A 21942-nucleotide genomic window follows, 5' to 3' on the forward strand; every position below is an offset into this window, starting at 1 on the left:
TTACGATCCGCGCAATTGGTTAGTCACGTACTTGGGAGTCATGCATCTGAAAGGGGAACTGTCACTACAAAACAAGTCCAATTGGGTATTGGGATAAAGGTTCAACTGTAGGTTGGTAAGGTACCTGAGATTCTTTTACTTGTAACCGCTTGTTGTGATAATAGTGGAGTTTTGGGAGTGGTGACCTAAAAATCACCCGGTGGGGTTTTTGCTGTTAGGTTTTCCCCATTCGTAAACAAATCACCATATTATTTATTTTCCACTGCGTTATTAGTTTATTGGTGATTTGTTTGTGCTACCACGCGTTTGCATGATAAATTGATTAATTAATAACTTGACTAATTAATTAATTAATTTCTATCACAAGGGGTCATTCATTTTGTGGCCTATTAGTTTAGAAAGGACAACATCACAACATCAAGAGACAGACTAGAAGAGATGGAGCAATCCATTGTTGGGCCATCCTTGCTCTACAAGTGGATATCCATATTCATGATACCTTCAGGGAGACCATCCAATTGCGATTGTGTGACTTCTACATCAAAACATGAGTTCAAAAATAATTTAGCAAAAACAATGAACCGAAGATAATTCATCATATCTTTTATTATAAGACAATGTTCAAGGAAAGTGCCACATAACAAAACCTCATGGCTCATGTTCTCCCACGTGAGATCTCTCATATATATATTCATTTAAGTGTGTCAACCAAATGCTTGAGTAATTTATTATTACAAAATATATCGCTTATGACTTTGGTTTCATTTTAATTTTAATTAAGAAAATTATTATTTTGTGAGGGACTTTGATTTTCATCACCACTAAAAAGATTCTTAAAATCCCCAAATTTTGTTGCATAAATAATTTATTACTAAAAAAACTATATAATTTCAAGACTACAATATTTGCTGTGGGGCCCAATAATTTATGGGCCAGGTCCATTTGCCCGTAGAGAGTCCGAAGGCCCGAGCCGAGGAGAACTATGGCCCAAGCTCGACAATACCGAGCGCCAAACAGTTTTGTGATGCAGCCGAGGACAACTCAGTCCTCGACAGATCCAAAACCCCACCAGAAGAAGAAGGGTAAAACTGGTATAGGGCCAAACTTAAAAGAGAATCTAAGAATATCCGGGAAAGCTGCTCTCATTGCCATTCAATGCTCTGCCCCTGACAGAGCCGTACTCTTCAGCTTTATCAACCATCCCCAACAATTCCGGGATTGGACTGATGGGACAAATGTCAGTTTTGTAAAGATTGACCCTACACGTGGACGAAGGACAGCGAACGCAGGCTAGTATAAAAGAAGAAGTAAGTGAATCTGGAAAGGGGACCCGATCTCCAGAGAGAGAGACTCCATGGGTGGAAACACCCTAATAACACATGCAGATCATAAAAAAGACCCGCCGTCGGGAAACCAGGGAAGACCTCAAGGGTCCTCGGATCAATTCCGAGGAGCCCAATCCCATAGGATGCGACGCCATAGGGTTTAAACATTCAAACCCAACTCTTTCTTCCGCAGGAATTCCTCTAAAATCAGGATCGGAACACCGCCCCGTGACCAAACCCAAGCTTTTCAAGTCCACTCTCTACAAATCATATTGTGAGGGATCTTTCGTGCGCGAGCCCAACAACATCAATGGGCCGCAAAGGAATCGTGTCCTTACATTTGCTTAATTAGGATTTGACATTTCTTATTTGTCTTGTAAATGTTATGACATAAAAAAGATAGATTTCTATTTTTAATTGGACTTTTCTAGTTAATTTTTCTATTTTTACTAATTTAATGTATTTATTTATATTTTAAATAATTATGAAATTAATTATAACGTCATCATGGTTCAATCTTAAAACCTTGAACCTCTCATTTTCAGTGAAAGATTAAACATTTCACTAACTCCTTATCTTCTATATTAACTCTCATATCTTTATAATTACGGTGTCATATTAATTCATTTTAATTAAATAATATTAAAATGCTACACCACATTCTTTTTTTCATATGTTCCACATTTGTTATCACTCACTACCCTCTTATAATCATATAACGACTGAAATTTAGTGTGCGTTTGGGTTAGGATTAAAAATTAAAATTATTTCACTATTCATGTTATTTTTGCTACTATTCATGGGACCCACAACACATTTTGGCACTATTCATAAACCCTACTCTACTATTTCAATTAACTTTTACTTTTATCTGCAGTACTTTCAATAATAATTTTTCAGTTTCAGCAAAATAAATGGTATCCAAACACACCTATAATCACAGTTATTACTGTCTATCTTGTGCCCCCAGAATGTATCCTTTACTTTAAATAATCATGTGCCTCTCTTTTGCCAAGTTAAACGAATCACGGCCTACCGTTTACAGGCTTTTCTATTTTTTATTTTTTATATTTGTTATTTTGAAGGCTTAGTGTTGATTTTCTAGCCGATGTTCAGCTGCCACACTGAGAGTATTTTATGGGCTTAGTATGTTCCTTCACTAAAATTAATATTTGGCCCAGCATTTCCAATTAATAAAATTCTTTCAATTTTCTTTAAAGGCATTTATCAATGTCATAATGCTGAAGGTGGAAACAGGAATGTGGAATCAGCTACATAGTGATACCAAAGGTAACTGTGAGCCCAAAAGACGTTTGGTTCTAGGCCATATAGAATTCACGTGCGGAATCCAAATGATCATAGTTCATTCCATCCTTGATATGATATATGGTTTCGTGAAGATCATTGAAGTAATTGACAGGGGAAAGAGGTTGTGTTTCTGCTCTCTTCTTCATCATCCTCAAAAAGTAAACACTACCGGCACCACAAATGAGATCTCTCCCCTTGTTTTGTATCTCTCTCTCTCTCTATTCTGAGTTTTCTCATATTTTCTCGTTCTTCTCACTGTTTCCGACTTACCTTCTTTTTTTTTTAATTGAAATAGTACTTTGACTTGTTTTTTTAAGCCGAAAGTTCTCTTCAGAATACATAAAAACCGTACACATATTTCTAAAAGCTCAAAAACAAAAAAAAAAAACAAAAAAAGTAGATAATTTGATATATTTTACTAATTTACTTCTTCTTAAAAAATATTAAATAAAATTTTACTGGCTTACTCCCAACTACGTGTCTTTTCTTCTTCTATTCTGTATGTTTTTTTAATTAAATCGGTAAATATATTATATAACATATGAACAAAAGATATATTATTATTTTTAAAAAAAATATATGATTAATTATTTGAAACTATTTATATGCATTGAATGATTGTTGCATTATATTTATAATTTTATTTTAGACTATAAAAAAGTCATGGACACAACTTTTATACCACAACTCCTGCCATATTCTTAATATATACGACTGTGAATGATGAAAAAAATGTAGTGAGTACTTTATATGTAAGTAATTGTTAATAAATTACAATCATTGTAACAAAAATTTTGACAAAGTATGTGGTTGTAAAATAATTGTTAAAATATTATTGATTGTATATGTAGTTGCACGATTTTCCTGGCCCAAATTCTATTGATCAGGCTTTGGCCCAAGACGCAACCCATAATGAATGTTCGTAGAGAATGGGTAAAAGAACTTGGCTTCAGTGAGCTTGTTCGGTCGAATGCATGGATAATATAGTTGCAGAAGATAAAAGACCCAAGGAGGATTTCTCACGTATGATTGTATTCCTTTTAAGCCTTAATACAATTTTTTCCGTCCCTTTCTTTGAGGGACTCCACTACATTATATAGCTCTCCTCCTTTCATCTCAACCTTACACCTGTTGATCATCTAAGCATCTACTTGAGTACCTGTCCCATCAGCCGCCCTCATCACTCTCTTTGTGAGTTGCAGAGGCCAAGGTGGTACTGTTCAGGGGTCTTTTCCTCATTAATGCGGCCAAGAGGTTGGTTGTGGCGCAATTAATGTGGTGGTAGCTCTTAGTGAGATATTTTGGATTTTATTCATTTTATATGTAGGGAGGATGAACTGAATTAGCTGGGGAGAGTTTCTCGTCTGGGCTTCGTGATGTCCGAGGAGGATTTACTCCTTGGACGGGTTTCCTGGGCGTTATTGGGATTAAGTAATGCTTCATGTGTGGTTCCTCTTCGGATAGGACGCTCCTCGGACGGGCCTGGATTTGGAATAGCCCATTATTTTTGGGCCGGGCCCCACAATAGCCCCTCAAAACTCCGGTTTTTATCTCCTTCCGAGGAGAAAAGCGGGGTTTTGATGTTAATGAGAGGATGGAGATAAGGAGAGCTTGGGGCGCGCGTGCGGACCGTTACTTTTGACGCGCTACAATTTACGAGGCGCGGCCATTAACTTCTGGAGGCGTTATGTTCCCTTAATCCAACGGTGTGGCGTGGATCGAACGGCCATCATTTCTTCTCGCGTTTTTAGGCAGGAGTGGTCTTTTCTCTCTCCTCCTGGCTATATAAGACGCCAGAGGGGTTCAGTTCCTTCTTTTTATCTACATTTCATAAGCCTCAAAGGACTCCAGAGAACTCCAGCGAATCCCAGAGACATACGAACACTTGCGCCCGTTACGCCGCCGTAACCATTTTTTGAGAAGCGTCTCGTCCACGAGAGATTTCCAGGCGTCCCACCAAGCGTTTTGTGAAGGTACCAGTACATTTCGTTCATCTCGTCGTTTTAATTCTCTCCTCGGACCCTATTTTTCTTCTCAGTCTTTACTTTCGTTTCCTCAGTTCGGTTCAGATGGGTAGATTCGAGAAATTAGTAAAAACTCCGGCCGCTATGGAGGCCTTTAGGGCTAAATACCACATTCCCCCGGGGGTTGGGCTGCGGTACTGTCCTCTTGAAGGAGTATTGACAGATAAACGTCAGGGAGAAGTTGTTATCCCCATGATTGCTTTCATAGAGGGAGGGATGACACTTCCCATGCGTAGGATTACCAGGGAATACCTGTTCAACCATAGGTTGACGCCGTATCAGTGTGCCCCAAATATGTTCAAGATACTAGGCTGTGTAGATGTCTTAGACGAGCGGATGAACCTAGGCCTTACTTGGCACGATGTGGCCTATCTGTACGAGTGTCACTGCCTCGGGGATGAGGGGTATTATCTTAAATCCCGGAACGAGGACGTTAGGTTGATCTCTTGTCTCCCGATATCCAATAAGACCGTGAAGAATGACTTCCTTATTGCTTCTGGGGAGTGGTTCGACGGTATTCATTGTCCAACTCGGGCAGGAAACCCAGGTGCGGCGTTTTTTAGGATCGGTCCTTGTTGGGAAAGGATTTAGTATTGAGGGTTTATCTTTACTGCTTTCCTTGTAACTGGTAAATTTCTTGAACTAACCCCACTTTTCTTGGTTGTTTGCAGATAAATTTCACGTAGCTCCTCGGCTTAGCCTTGTGAATGTGCCAGCGTTGAACTACCTTCTTAGATCGGAGATTTACGTTTCCGCGGACGGACAGTTGCGTGCGGCTCATCTAGTTCTGGGCTATCAACCTCTGAGCAGCTCTTTCCAGGCTATCGGTCACGCTATAAGGGCTGGCAGTCCGAGGTTGGCCAGGATTGACGTGTCCAAGGACGGGTTCCTAGCCGACCACGATTTGCCGCCAGTTGTGTTGCCCGGTGTTAGAAATCCCTACTTAGCAGAGCAGTTACCTCCGCCAAACGAGCCTGGTGTTGCCGTTCAAGTTGAAGAGGAAGCTGAATCGTCTCGTCTTTCTCTTGAGGAAGAGATAGACGAGTTTCATTTTGAGGAGGAAGTTCAGCAAACCCCCTTAGTGGAATTTTCCGATCCCGAAGGAGAGCGGGACCGACATTCTGCAGTTGGCGCTCTTTCCCTCGTTATCTGCTCGGACGATACTTCGGACGAAGAGACGGAGCCCATGGCAGGAAAGGGAAAATCTCTGAAGGAGCTGTTGGGTTCCCGAGGGAAAGGTCAATCATCGAAGGGTCAGTCATCGAAGGGACCACCTCCACCACAAGCCAAAGCCCTTCCTCCTGTGGTCCCTCAGGGCACTTTGGAACCGGGTCTCAAGGTTAATCCGGACCTGAAGAAGAAGAGACCGGTTGACACCCCTGAGGAGGGCGAGGTGGCTGCTCAGCCGACCAAGCAGCAAAAGACTGCTCGGGCACCAAGGAGCAGAAGGGGCAACTCCTCGGAGAGTAGGGACGAGGAGAGCCTTGCGGAGGTACGCGTTACTCCGCGTGTATGGAGCCCTAAGTTGGAGCTGAAGGGGGTTGCAATCCCTTACAATGCCTCGGTCAGAGAGTACAACCGCGGCCGAGCTAGGTACGTGGCCGAGGCCTTAGAGCAGCCCCTACTCCTTCCTCGGGACATGGAGGCTTACAGGCGGTTCTCTCAGTCCGAGATCTTCCTATCCCTTAAAAGGGATCTCGGGATGGTAAGTAATCCTTCTACTGTTTCATTAACTCTTTTTTGACCTCGTTAGATCTTTTAAAGCATTTTGGTTTCGTTCGTAGATTACTCAGCAGGTATTTGTTGCTGAGGAATTCTGCCGAGGTGAACGTAATCGGGCTGAGGTTGAGACCCAGGCTCGAACGGAGGTGGAGAAGACCTTGGGGTCCCTCAAGCACGATCACCTTAAACTCACGAACGAGTTCAAGGAGTCGGAGAACCGGCGCAAAAGTGCAGAGGCTGGTTTGAAGAGTGCCGAGACCCAGGCGGAGGACCAGCGTAAGGAACTGTACTCGACGCAGCTTAACCTCGCCACCGAGAGGCAGGCAGTGCAGGATCTTAAGACTGCCCTGCAAAAGGTCGAGGATGAACTGAGGCGGGTCAAAGAGGAGGCCCAGCTGATCCGTGAGGCTACAGAGGCTGAGAAGAATGCTGCTCGCCAGCTTGGGGCCGAGGAGACGGAGGCCAGGCTATCTAAGGAGGTCCCTGAGGTGTGCAGGGATTACTGCAGTATCTCATGGGCTCACGCTCTCGATGCTGCAGGAGTTCCTGCGGATTCGGCACTAAGACTGCCCGAGAACATCTTCTATCCTCAGGAGATCCGAGAGAATCCTGATGATGCCCAAGTGGCTTCAGAGCAGGATTTGGCGGCGCCTGATGCCGTCCTTGTGCCTGAGATGGCGAAGAATCCCGCCGCAGACTCTGCCGTCGAGGTTCCTCCTCCTCAGCCCGAGCAGAAAGAAGATCCTCCTGCTGAGGCTTAGCCCTTTAGGCTCTTGTTTTTTTTTTTTTTTTTTTTTTTTTTTTTTTTTTTTTGTACTCCTTTTTTTTTTTTAAATGAGAGTCGTCCTATTTTTCCATTCTTTTGTAAGGACCTCTCTTTCTAATGTACTCGGAATATTAATATAAAATGTTCGTTTTGCTTACTATGGATGTATGTCAGTAGCGCTCTTCTTTAAACACTTGCAACGATGTAGATAGGGTAAACGGTTAAAATAAAATGGGTTTTTGGGCTGCGCTTGCGATGGGCTACGCATTAAAATGATTTCCTTTAAGTAATAATCTCCCAATCTATCATAAGTAATAATTTCCCCTAAGTCTGTGGTCCGAGGAGCCATGCAGGACTTAGGTTCTGTTTAAAACTATGAGTAGTTGCTTAAGTAATAATTTCCCCTAAGTCTGTTGTCCGAGGAGCCATGCAGGCCTTAGGTTCTGTTTAAAACTTATGCGATTTTCTTTTTTGTACTTGGTTTCCCCATAGGCTTGGGTCCGAGGACCATGCAAGGCCTTGGTTCTGTCCAAAACTTACGCGATTTTACTTTTTTGTACTTGGTTTCCCCATAGGCTTGGGTCCGAGGACCATGCAAGGCCTTGGTTCTGTCCAAAACTTACGCGATTTTACTTTTTTGTACTTGGTTTCCCCATAGGCTTGGGTCCGAGGACCATGCAAGGCCTTGGTTCTGTCCAAAACTTACGCGATTTTACTTTTTTGTACTTGGTTTCCCCATAGGCTTGGGTCCGAGGACCATGCAAGGCCTTGGTTCTGTCCAAAACTTACGCGATTTTACTTTTTTGTACTTGGTTTCCCCATAGGCTTGGGTCCGAGGACCATGCAAGGCCTTGGTTCTGTCCAAAACTTAGGAAATCTCTCTAAGTATTAATTTCCCCTAAGTCTGTGGTCCGAGGATCCATGCAGGACTTAGGTTCTGTTTAAAACTTATAAGAATTGTCATGCAGACCAGCAAGCAATGGATAGTCATGAAACGAAATGTGGGCGAAGCCATTTTCATTAATAATAATATCTTCTGAGGTTATTTACATTCCATGGTCGAGATACAGCTTTTTCATCCAAATCTTCTAGATAGTAGGCGCCTATTCCGGCTACGGACGTTATACGGTATGGTCCTTCCCAATTGGGCCCCAACTTGCCCCAATAGGGGTTTTTTGCGCTGCCGAGAACCTTCCTCATCACGAGATCGCCTGGACCGAGGGGTCGTAGCCTGACATTGGCATCATATCCCTGTCTCAGCTTTTGGTGATAATAAGCCATATGAATCGTTGCTTTTTCCCTTCTTTCCTCGGCTAAGTCTAGACTTCTTCCCAACAACTCATCGTTACCGTCCGGGGTAAACGAGACAGATCTTAGCGTGGGAAAGTTGTTCTCGATTGGGAGTACGGCCTCTGCCCCATAAGTCAATGAAAAGGGGGTCTCACCGGTTGACCGCCGTGGCGTTGTCCGATAGGTCCATAGAACGTGTGGGAGCTCTTCTACCCATCTCCCCTTTGCCTCATCCAGCCTTTTCTTCAGTCCGTTTACTATGACCTTGTTCACGGCCTCGACCTGCCCATTTCCTTGGGGATAGGCAGGGGTGGAATATCGGTTAATGATCCCAAGCTCGCGGCAATATTCCCTAAAGCCTTTACTGTCGAATTGAAGACCATTGTCGGAAATGAGTGTACGCGGGGTTCCGAAGCGGGTGATAATGTTCTTCCAGATGAATTTCTGGGCATCCACATCCCTAATGTTGGCCAAAGGTTCAGCCTCCACCCATTTAGTGAAGTAATCGGTCCCGACTATTATGTATCGCTTGTTCCCCGCGGCTCTGGGAAAAGGTCCGACAATATCAAGACCCCACTGCGCGAACGGCCACGGGCTAGAGAGGGGGTTGAGAACCCCTCCGGGCTGGTGGATATTCGGAGCAAACTTTTGGCACTGATCGCACTTCTTGGCGTACTCTTGGGCCTCTCTTTGCATGTTCGGCCACCAGTATCCCTGGGTGAGTGCCCTATGCGCCAGCGACCTTCCTCCGGTGTGACTTCCACAGATTCCCTCATGTAACTCCTCAAGTAGAGACTCGGACTCTTCTGGATGTACGCAGAGTAGGTACGGTCCAGAATAGGAGCGCCGATATAATTTGTGGTCCTCGGATAGCCAGAACCGCGGAGCATTCCTTCGTATCTTATCAGCTTCCAGTTTTTCCTCCGGCAAGACGTCATTTTGGAGGAAGTTCTTTATGGGGTCCATCCAGCTGTGACTCTTTCTGATCTGATGGACTCTGGCCGGGCTTCTGCTGATGGGGCTTGCCTGGGCTAGATCTTCAACCAGGATCATTCGCGGCAGATTATGTGCTGAGGACGTGGCGAGGGTGGCCAGCGAGTCTGCATGGGTGTTTACACTCCTGGAGATGTGCGTCAGATGGAAGGATTCAAAATTCGTCTGCAGCCGCTTGACTTGTCCCAGATACTCTTTCATCCTAGTATCTCGAGCTTCCAACTCACCCATCACTTGTCCGACCACCAGTCTGGAGTCCGAGAATGCTTCCATTATCGTACCGCCCAATCTTTGAACCATCGTCGTCCCTTGAAGTAAGGCTTCGTATTCGGCTTCATTGTTCGTGGCCGAGAACCCGAGCCTCAAAGATTTTTCAAAGGCAGCACCGTCCGGGGATATTAAAACTATCCCAACTCCTGACCCTCTCTGGTTAGCCGCTCCATCCACGTAGACCTTCCATTGCCTGGTTCCGACTGCTGAAATCGCGCCAACCGATTTCTCATCCATGTCTTTTTTCTCGGTTATTGTTTCTATAGAGGGTTCAGCAAACTCCGCTACCAAGTCTGCGAGGACCTGTCCTTTGACGGAGGATCTGGGCATATATTTAATGTCAAAGGCTCTCAAGAGCGCACTCCACATGGCGATCCTGCCTGTATAGTCAGCGCTTCGAAGCACTGCTCGAAAGGGAAGCTGAGTTAAAACGATGACCGTATGCGCCTGAAAGTAATGAGGAAGCTTCCGGGTCGCATGCACTATCGCCAGAATTGCCTTTTCCAAAGGGAGGTACCGTACCTCGGCCTCATGTAATGATTTGCTCACATAGTAAACCGGTCGCTGCACCCCATTGTCATCCCGTATCAGTACCAGGCTTACAGCATGGGGAGCTACAGCGATATATGCAAACAGCACCTCATCTGCCTCAGGGCTGGACATGATGGGTGGTCGAGACAGGTAGTCCTTAAGCTGCTGGAAAGCCTGAGCGCAATCCTCCGACCATTCAAACCCTTTCCATTTGTTTATCAGGAGGTAAAAAGGCCGACATCGATCCGCCGATCGTGATATGAACCGGTTTAATGCCGCAATCATGCCAGTGAGCTTCTGCACTTCCTTCGGATTCCGAGAAACCTGTAGGCTGTTAATGGCTTTGATCTGGTCGGGACTTACTTCTATTCCCCTGTGAGTGACCATGTACCCTAGGAATTTCCCAGACCCGACCCCAAATGAACATTTGGAAGCATTCAGCCGCAACCGGTACTTTCTTAAGATAGCGAAGATCACTCCGAGGTTACTCACGTGCTCGGAAACCCTTTTGCTCTTCACAACCATATCGTCTATATAAACCTCAATGATCTTGCCCAGCTGTGGCTCGAACATCCGAGTCATCATCCTTTGGTAGGTTGAGCCTGCGTTCTTCAGCCCAAACGGCATCACCTTATAATGATAGTTTCCGATGGGCGTCATGAAAGCCGTTTTCTCTTGGTCATCAGGCGCAAGGGGTATCTGATGATAGCCCTGAAAGGCGTCTAGGAAGCTCATTCGAGGGTGGCCCACGGTTGCATCCACCAATCGGTCGATTCGGGGTAGGGGGAATGGGTCCTTCGGGCACGCCTTGTTCAGGTCCGTGAAGTCCACACAGACCCTCCACTTCCCTGTCTTCTTTCTTACCACCACTGTGTTCGCCAACCATTCGGGGTAAAAGACCTCTTTAATAGCCCCTGCCCTTTTTAATTTCGCCACCTCGTCTCTTACGGCACCTGCGTGTTCCTTCGAAGGACGTCGGGGTGGCTGTTTCTTCGGAGTTGAAGAGGGGTTGACGTTCAGGTGGTGACAAATAAGGCTGGGATCAACTCCCAGGGCGTCGTAGGCGTCCCATGCGAACACGTCGACATTTTCTCTGAGAAATCCGACCAGCTCCTCTTTTTCCTGAGAAGGTAATTCAGAGCCGACCTGAAAGAACTTCTCTGGGTCGTCGTTGACAGCGATCCTATCCAAACTTTCACACCTTATCTCCTCGGCCAGCCCTTCGCCTTGACTTGCCGAGGGAGTTGGTTGCTATAAGCTCTCCGGGGCCGAGGACTTGATTGGGGGCCGATGTAAAACGGCGGCCACCATACACTTCCTAGCCACGGCCTGATCTCCTCGGAGCTCTTCCACTTGTCCTTGGGAGGGGTATTTCACTTTTTGGTGAAGTGTGGAGGTCACGGCCTCCAGGGCATGGATCCACGGCCTTGCCACTATTGCGGTGTAAGGCGAATAAGCGTCGACCACAATAAAATTTACCTCCACTATCTCCGCCCCAGTCTGTACGGGTAGTCGGATCTGCCCTTTTGGCGTGACCATCCTTCCCTCGAAACTGAGAAGGGGGGAGTCATAAGCTGCCAAATCTTCTGGCTTCAGGTTCAGCCCCTTGTATAGGTCAGGGTACATTATCTCTACTGCACTTCCCGAATCCATCAACACCCTTTTCACGTCGAAGCCCCCGATCCTCAGTGTGACCACCAAGGCATCATCGTGGGGTTGAATAGTTCCTCTCTTATCTTCATCCGAGAATCCCAGTATCAAAGAGCTTCCCTTTTTTGACCTTTTGGGTTCTCTTTGCCTGCCCTCGGAGGGGAGCTGATCAACAGCTAACACCCTGGGGATGGGTGGCCCCGTTCTTCCTGGTGCAGCAAGGATGACATGTATCGTCCCGGTGAGGGGTCCTAAGGACACGTCCTTTCGGGGCTCTTGTGTTGCTTGGTCGGGATGGCCACTCGATGGGTGCAGTAGGTGACGTAACTTTCCTTCTCGGACCAACTGATCTAGGTGATTCCATAGATTCCTGCAGTCCTCAGTAGTATGCCCATGGTCCTGATGATAGTGGCAGTACAGGTTCTGGTTACGTCTGGAAGGGTCTCCAGCCATCTTTCCCGGCCACCTGAAATAGGGCTCATTCCGTACTTTCTCCAACACCTGTTGTACTGGCTCCCTGAATACGGCATTCACTGCCTGCGGGTTGCTCTGCCCAGCCTGTCGCGAAAAATCTCTCCTCGGCTGACCAGGATTATGCCGTTCCGACCTGAAATCATTTGCTTTGGGGGGGATAACTTTCTCCTTACCCCTCCCTTGCAGCTGATCTTCCTCCACTCTTTTGTACTTGTCGATCCTATCCCTCAACTAATCAACGTTGGCAACCGGTTTACCAGTGAGGGATTTCCTTAAGCCATGGTCGGTGGGGAGCCCGCTTTTGAATGTGCTGATAGCGACAGCATCATGGTTGTCATCCAGGTCGTTGTACACTTCCCAGTATCTGTCCGAGTATGCTTTCAGAGTCTCTCCCTCGTGCATGGACAAGGACAATAGCGAACCGAGGGGCCTGGAGACTCTGGTGTTGGTGATAAAGCGGGTGCAGAAATCCCGAGTGAGCTGCTTGTATGAGCTTACGGAATTTGTCTTTAGGCCGTTGAACCACCTCATCGCCATTGATCCCAGGCTGGACGGGAAGATTTTACACATAAGGGCTTCATCTTTCGAGTAGATCGTCATCTTTTGGTTAAACTGACTCACATGCTCTACCGGGTCTGTTCGACCGTTATAGATGGTGAATGTCGGCTGGTTGAACCGTCGAGGCAGCTTAGCCCCTTCAATTCTATACGTGAAGGGGGACCTTGAAACCTGGTCCAACACCTTCTTCATGGCATCGTTTCCCGAGCCCCTGCTGGATGTGCTCTCATACTTCCGCACAGGGCGTGGTTCCTTTACGTAGGAAAAGGTTTCACTTGGGGGGGTCCTTGACCTCCGTCGGTAACTCACATCCTCCGCATTAGAGGACTCGTCTGAGTCTGAAGGAGATCGTTTTCGCTGTACTCGTCGTAGCTTTCTCTTCAGATCATTTATTTCTCGCTGCATGGCCTGGTGACTATTTCGCCTCTGGGACACGTGACTACCTATCTGAGTGTGACTCTGGCTTGTCCGGATAGTACGCACACTTCCCTCACGATCTTCCCTGCGGCCTGGGTTGATGGGGTTATTTTGCCTCTGGGACTCGGCGGGTTGTGTCTGTTGGGAGTTAGCCTGGTGAGGATTCTCCTGGTGCAGACTTAGTTCTGCCATGCTTGACCGTTGTGCTTGCTGATGCCCTAGTTCTTCCCACAGACGGCGCCAATTGTAGTTGCACGATTTTCCTGGCCCAAATTCTATTGATCAGGCTTTGGCCCAAGACGCAACCCACAATGAATGTTCGTAGAGAATGGGTGAAAGAACTTGGCTTTAGTGAGCTTGTTCGGTCGGATGCATGGATAATATAGTTGCAGAAGATAAAAGACCCAAGGAGGATTTCTCACGTATGATTGTATTCCTTTTAAGCCTTAATACAATTTTTTTCGTCCCTTTCTTTGAGGGACTCCACTACATTATATAGCTCTCCTCCTTTCATCTCAACCTTACACCTGTTGATCATCTAAGCATCTACTTGAGCACCTGTCCCATCAGCCGCCCTCATCACTCTCTTTGTGAGTTGCAGAGGCCAAGGTGGTACTGTTCAGGGGTCTTTTCCTCATTAATGCGGCCAAGAGGTTGGTTGGGGCGCAATTAATGTGGTGGTAGCTCTTAGTGAGATATTTTGGATTTTATTCATTTTATATGTAGGGAGGATGAACTGAATTAGCTGGGGAGAGTTTCTCGTCTGGGCTTCGTGATGTCCGAGGAGGATTTACTCCTCGGACGGGTTTCCTGGGCGTTATTGGGATTGAGTAATGCTTCATGTGTGGTTCCTCTTCGGATAGGACGCTCCTCGGACGGGCCTGGATTTGGAATAGCCCATTATTTTTGGGCCGGGCCCCACAGTATACATGTTGTATATACATAGGAAAAAAAAATGTTAATCGTCTCATTTTTTAACCGTCCCCCAAAGATTAATTTCTAGCTCGGCCACTGCACATGACAAATTAAGTTGTAGGGAAAGAGTGGTAACTATATATAAAATTAACAAGCAATTAATCATAATCTACAACATAAAATAATTATGACGAAAATTGTCAAAGATTACATTTTGTAAAAATGAGCTTGATTAACTAATCAAAGAGATTATAACAGCTTTATATACTAGCTGATATAAGCAAATAACAGAATAAACTATACTAACCAACTAAATAATTCTCTAACTAAGTCTTACACGTGCTAAGTGTGTATCAGCTATCAACTAATAGATTATCTACAACTAATCTAAGCTACAAGTCGTTTCGTAACAATCATAAGAAAAACTACAGTCGTTTATCTCCTTCTAGTTTGCAGTTCATCATGTGCTCTGTTTCTCAGGTTGAACTCTTCTTTTTATTGCCATCATTCTGATGAAATTATGACCTTTTATGCGGTATTAGAATCACTCACAAAACTTTTGTGTATGGACTTTTGGTATGACCCCTTTTTCACTCAGCAAAGACTAGCTTTTTCCACAGTGTTTTTTCTTTTCTAAATGTAAACAATGGGCTTTGACTCATCAGTCATCAAGCTGTCAGAACTTTGAATCTTTCTTTTTTTTTTTTTTTTTGATAAACCACTTTGAATCTTTCTTTTTTGTCTTGAAATCACGGCAAAGGCCTCCGTTGTTTCATTAATTTCTCTTAGAACTTTACCTACATGAGTTTAATTAGGGATAAATGTATATTACCAACCAGTGGTTTAATTCGTTTGCACAATACTGCTAAAAGTTTCAAATTTTAAATAATTTTATGATTTTTTTTTAACAAAAAGCAGAGTGATGAATTACTCTGTTTAAATTATAACTTTTTACACAACAAATAAACCTTTTAAACCACTGATAAGTAAAATATAAACAGACTATACCACATGTGGAAAATCTTAATTATTCCTAATTCATTGAAAAGGATCTTTACCCTTAAATAAGAACATATTATAGGCCTGCCAACTGACTGAAATTTTATTTTTAAAAGGGTAAATTTTATAATAAAAAAATTTAGAAACAAATACACACATACAAAGGAGAGAAAAATAAGTTTTAATATAAAGGTACATCGCAAATTCCACTCCAAAATCATAATAACTATTATAATATTTATTATAGAACTTGTCTTCTCAGTGATATATTATTTACATAAAGTAATGAAATTCCGTTTGAATTGTAATTATTACCTATCTAGATACCCCAAAAAAATAAGTTTCCAAATGAATCACATTTTAATATTTTAACACAACAAAAAAACAAAACAAAAGTTTACAAAATAATTGTAAAATAATCTATTAGATAAATCAGTGTTAATACAAACGTAATTTTCTTGTGAGTTTTTTCTCCCAACCAAATTTTGTTCATGTGACAGTGACAAATCGTTCAATGCTCAAATAAGCTTGTGAACAATTTACTTGACTCTTCATTACTTTAGTTAACAACAACTTGCTAAAGGCGATTTGAAATAATTTAAACAATACAGGTCTAAAATTAAAACTTTTTAAATTTATGATGTGATTTGAAACCACACAAACAAAGGGAATTACTATACCAAAATAAAAACTTCTAAAAGTGCAAGAGAAGGGAAGCTTTATACTGTACGGGGGCTGAAAGAGTACAACTTGCCTCTTATTCAGTAATAAATAATAATATTAATTAGTAAGGGTAAAAACTAGTTCACACTTTTTTTCTTTTTTTTTGGGTTGACAAGATACACTGCGAACCCCCTATGAAGAGGAGGAAACAAACCGAAGATAGGCCTCCAAAGAAGAGACAAAATCCACCAAATCCTAAATGGACTCAGCCTAGAAAAGCCATAGCATCGGTGCACTTGTTGCTCTCACAATAAAACTAGTTCACACATGTTATTATACATACTCACTCACAATCAAAATGCACAGAAATCATCACTTGAAGTCATAATTTTTAAGTTAGGATATATCCACTAAATGCACAAGCCTAATATGCTATCCCAAAACCTATATTGATGATGCTAAGATCATTAGTCAAGATGATCGTCAAACAGGATTGTTGACAAAGACCGTCTGGAAGCCCTGCAAGAACAAATGAAAAGAGGGAACACCGGTGTGGTGCCTGCCACAGAGCCTCCGATGATTAAGTCAGATAGCTGAGAGAGGGAGGAGAGTTTCTGTATCAAAATATCAGAGTTTTTGTACTTGAATTTCGTACCTTTTTAGGTCCTAAGATACTTGTATATATACCTGCTTCCTTTTCCTAGCCATTGCGGGTGCTCTTAATGGAGGTTTAAATGTGGTATCTATAATGCTTCCTTGAGGTGTTAATGAGAGGATCGTCCTCTCTCCAACGGTAAAGAGACTTATTGCGGTCCTGTAACGCATTGTCATCATTTATGAGCTAGCGGTCTTTCCTTCGTCCAATGGGTTTAGGTAGTGACGGAGTGGAGTGATTCCTTTGTCCGTTGGTCCCTCTTCTGGATGAGGAGGTTGCCTAAGGGAATTGTGGTCGTCCATCAGCTGCTCCCCTATTCCGAGGTCATTTAATTTGGAGACGGCCATAGGAATATGATGAGCCCCTCTTTTTTTTTCTTTTTTTCTTTTTTGGCGGTTATGGCGCTTGGGGTTTCTCCCTCCGCAGTTATTACCTAATGACGGCGTGGCGTGTGTCGTGGCCACGTGTCACTCTAGGGTTGGTTGAAGGGTTCTCGGTTCTGGTGAAACTTTTCAGTTTTCCCACGTTTTTTGAGGTGCTTCCTTTTTAAACCCCTTGTGCTCTCTTTCTGCGCTTACTTTTGCAAAATTTCAGTCTTCTTGTGTTCATTGCTCCGAATCCTCACCTTCCTCTGTGCTTTTACTACTGTGATTTCTGTGCTCATCCCCTTGATTTCTCAGTTTCACTTTCTTTTTCAGGTACGCCCCTTTGTTTTTCTTGTTCTTTCTTTCCTTTTGAAGTTTTATTTGCTTCCCTTTTCTGTGCTTGGTTCCCTTTCTGAACTTGGTTTTTTCTGTTTCCTTTTTTATGGACTATTCTAATATTAGGCGTATTTCCCCCTCAGTTGCCTTCTTTTTCACTCTGTTGGGTGTGTTTATAGGCTATTCTAGTGGTTATTACCCACTGAATGGGGATTTTGCCTTAGGTGATAGTAGCCTAAGTCTGGTATTGGGTGATCTATACCCATTGTTATGTCAGTCCCTGAGTTGGTTTGAGTCGATGCAAGGGGTTCTACGGAGGGAAAATATGAGTTCTGAAGTTAGATCTAATGACTTATAGGCCAATCTTCCTTCTAGCGCCAGTACGGGTGGGGTTGAGATGGACACAGCCGTTTCCATGCCTTTGCCTTCTCGTCCTTCTACTTCACCCCAGTCCTTCTATGCTCTTCAAGAAGTGTATTCCCTGAGGGAGGATACCTTCCTTAGATTCAAGGACAGGTTTCAGTTCCCTGAGGAGACTAGGGTTCATCTTCCTAGGAGAGGTGAGAAATCTTGTGCTTTTGCCCACTGAAAGGTTTGTTTCTACGAAGCTACCTTCTTGTGTGGCCTTAGATTTCCCGTCCATCCATTCATAATGGAGCTTCTTTATTGTCTCAATATAGCCCCAAGACAACTTATGCCGAATTCGTGGAGAATCGTCATAAGTTGCATGGTAATTTGGACGATCATATCTGACGGTGATATGATCACATTAAACAAGTTTGTCCATCTTTACTGTCTAAAAGAGTCCAAGGAGTTTGGTTACTATGACCTCGTGCCTTGGGATAGAAGATCTCGGCTCATCGTCGATCTGCCTTCGTCCTTCTGTTATTGGAAGTCTAGGTACTTCTTTGTGTCAAGTGACGGTTGGGAGACCTTCTCTGATGACTTCTGGGGGGATGTCCCTAGGCTGCTGCATCGGTAGGAGAACCCTCAACTTGGTGCGTTTGCCTTGCTTTTATTTCTTTTTGGTTTATCTTTTTACTTGAATCGTCCCTTTTGACCTTATGTGTTTTTCTTTGTGTTTCATTTTACAGTCAAAGATCATCCAGAGTTGGAGAGTAGGTTTGAAGAGCGTGTTCGTGTAGCTATTGAGTACACGAGCACTATTAACGATTTTGACGATCTAATGGATCCCCGATCTTAGCTCGTCATTGCTTGGGACCAGAGCCTTCCCATTACATCCTCCGTGCTATTCGCCGTGAAGAAAAAAGTGAGTTTCTTTAGGACGAAAATAGATCGTCTATCTTTCCCCTTCTTTTCTCCCTTTCCTTTTCTTTTTCTTTCTCTCTTCTTAACTTCACTGTTTTTTTTCTTCTCTTTTGCAGAAATGACCACTCAATTTAATTAGGAACTTTATGCCCGAATCAAGGCAAAGAAAAATGAACCCCTCTCCAGCATCAGCCAGCGTAGGTTGAGGGTTGTTGAGAAAGAGAAAGAGAAAAAGGTGTCAAAAAAAGGGTTCATCCACCCCTGCCTTGAATGAGGGTTGGGTTGCTTCTCCGGCCCTGTTTGTCGAGGAGATAACTCCTCGTCATAAGAAGCGTAAAACGAGCGAAAAAGGTAAAGATAAGGTGGGGGCCAGCGTCTAGGCTAACGTTGAGACGGCCTTGGCTCGAGCAAATGAAATAGTTACTTCTGAGGAGCTAAAGGAAATCTATGGCATTCTTTCTCACGAGATGGTGAATCACCATGTCCACAAGCTCGTCCAGGTAACTTTCCATTGTTTCCCTTCTCCCCTTGTTTTTTTTTTTTTTTTTTTTTTTTTTTTTTAACACTAAGTATATCAATTGCTCATGATGCAATTTTGGATGCTAGGTGTTGGGGGAAGCGATGCACATCACTTCCCAGTACCTGATGAGTGAAGAAAAGGCCGTGATGGCCACTTAGAAGGTAGAGGCGTTGGAAGCTAAGGCCTCAGGATTGAGAAAGGATTTAATTGTGGCGATGGACTAAAACAACTCATCCAAAGAAAAGATAAAAACTTTAACTGAAGAGTTGAATGCTGAGAAGCAGTTGGTGAAGCAAAGAGACGAGCAATTGGCGGCGGCCAACCAAAAAATGAAGAACGCCGTGGCCAAGGCCATCCATGCTTTTCAACTCATGGAGGAGTACAACGCCATCTTGTTTGGCTAGTATTTTAAAGGATTCGAGCTGGTGAGAAGATAACTAGTGAAACATGGTCCAGGAGTAGATTTGGAGTTTAAAGCCATTGACAAGGAAATTGAAGCGGACGAGGCGTCTTAGGCTGCTGCAGTTGCTGGCGATGATCCTCTAGAATCTGAAAAAGATGGAAATGATGCTCCTACAACATAGCTCTATTATTTGTTTCTTCTTTTTTTCTTTTTTTATTTGGGTGCCCTGCATGTTTTGGGGCTTTTGAACGAATAACCACTTGATGCCTTGTTTGTTTTGGGGCTTTTGAACCATCTACAGTTCATATATATATATATATATATATATATGCTTGTTTTCCTTATGTTTATGTTGCTTGGGAGTTCTTTATGTTTGCTTTTCGTCATCCCTTAGGGACTTAGAGAAACATTTATGCTTTTTGTCGTCCATTGGGGACTTAGAAAAATAATTGTGCACTTACTAACCTTGCCAAGTTAACTTAATGGACGACCATCCTTCGTCCTTGGGATCCGTTTGCTTTAGTTTTTTGGCAAGAAGACTGATGTCCCTTCTAGGGATTTTGTCCCTTGGGGACTTAGAGAAAATTTTTGCTTTTGCCCAATTATGGATTTCGTCCTTGGGATCTTCTTGCCTTAGATTTTGGCAGGATAACTTAAATCACGTCGCCTTGGCTTTCATTTGGGACGATTTACATCCACTTGGGGAATCTCATCGTCTTTTATTTGGACGATGTACATTTCATTAAGGAATCTTATCGTCTTTTTTGTTTTTGGACAATGTACATCCATTTAAGGAATCTTATCATCTTTTATTTGGACAATGTACATCCTTTTAAGGATTCTTATCGTCTTTTTTGTTTTTGGACAATGTACATCCATTTAAGGAATCTTATCATCTTTTATTTGAACGATATACATCCATTTAAGGAATCTTATCGCCTTTCATTTGAACGATGTACATCCATTTAAGGAATCTTATCGTCTTTTATTTGGACAGTGTTTTTGCATCCAGATGGCGGTTTCAGTTTGAATGTAAAAAGATAGTCAAAATATATCAATCGCTGAATAATACGTTTATTTGATTTGCATTAGAAAGTATAAGGCAATGCTAACTACCTACAATTGGACTATAGTTCCTATTCGTAATACCTCTTTAAGTGCTCAACATTCCAAGGACGAGGTAACTTGTTCCCATCCAAATCTTCCAGATGATAGCTTCCTTGCTGAGAATAGTAGACGACCTTGTAAGGTCCTTCCCATGTTGGCCCTAACTTGCCTTATGCTGGATCCTTCGTTGCAGGTGTCACCTTCCGTAGGACGAAATCTCCAATGTGGAACCTTTTGAGCTTTACTCTCTGGTTGTAGTACTCTGCCATCTTCCGCTGATACTTGACCATTCTTTGAGAAACTTAATCTCTAACTTCATCCAAACAATCCAGTTCAACTTCAATTGGTCGTCGTTGCTGTGTTCATCAAAAAATTCTATCCTCGAGCTAGTTCGACGAGAATGACTGCTTCTGTGCCATATGTTAGGTTGAAGGGTGTTTCTCTCATAGAGGTTCTTGCTGCAGTTCTGTAAGCCCATAAGACGATGGGTAACTCTTTGGGCCATACTCCCTTTGCCCTTACTAATCAAGCCTTGATGATCTTCAGTGATGTCCGATTCGTTACTTTAGTCTGTCAATTGGCTTGAGAGTGTCCCAGGGATGAATATTTGTTTTTGATGCCAAGGCTTGAGTAAAATGATCTGAATCCTTAATTGTCGAATTGACGACCATTATCGGAGATGATTATCTGTGGGATCCCGAACTTGCACACAATATTTTTCCATACAGAACTTCGTACCTTTGCTTTTGTGATCGTGGCTAGTGCTTCTGCTTCCACCCATTTTGTGAAGTAGTCGATAGCAACGAGTAAGAACTTTACTTGCCTCTTCCCTTGTGGTAGAGGCCCCATGATGTCAATTCCTTATTGTGCAAATGGCCAAAGTGAAGTGATGGCCGTCATCTTCTCTCCTGGGACTTGCTAAACGTTCCCATACCTTTAACAGCTATCGCACTTACGAAATCTACTGCATCTTGTTGCATTGTGGGCCAAAAATATCCTACCCTCATGATCTTTCTTACGAGGGATTTTGCTCCCATGTGATCACCACAAATGCCCCCGTGAACCTCTTCCAGGACATACTTGGCTTCTTCTTCTTCTTCGATGCACCTCAAGTAAGGCTATGAGAAGCCTCTTTTGTAAAGTTCGTCATTTAGCATCATGAATCGGGCAGCTCGTTTCTTGATCTGCTTAGCTTCCACAGGATTCGACGATAATCGTCCATCCTTAAGGTAGGATAGGATTGGGCTCGTCCATCTTGATTGGGTGTGCACCGGAAAAGTCTGAAATTTTTAGATGCTGGGAGAGTTCTGTTCTTCCAATTTCCAATCAATCACCTTTGCCTAATTATCTATAGACGCACTTCTAGCCACTTCGTCGACTTC

General features: G+C 43.5%; 1 protein-coding gene across 1 annotated transcript in view; it reads right to left on the reverse strand.

Annotated features, from left to right (window-relative positions):
• Positions 1-511: 511 nt before the first annotated feature.
• LOC115991900 (receptor-like protein EIX2) overlaps positions 512-21942 on the reverse strand; it is a 42037-nt gene continuing 20606 nt past the window's right edge. The window contains exon 2 of the transcript XR_004092365.1: positions 512-535. The gene's annotated coding sequence lies outside the window, so the exon portion shown is untranslated. The remainder of the gene's footprint in view (positions 536-21942) is intronic.

Source organism: Quercus lobata, chromosome 5, assembly GCF_001633185.2.
Source record: "Quercus lobata isolate SW786 chromosome 5, ValleyOak3.0 Primary Assembly, whole genome shotgun sequence".
Classification (NCBI taxonomy): Eukaryota; Viridiplantae; Streptophyta; class Magnoliopsida; order Fagales; family Fagaceae; genus Quercus; species Quercus lobata.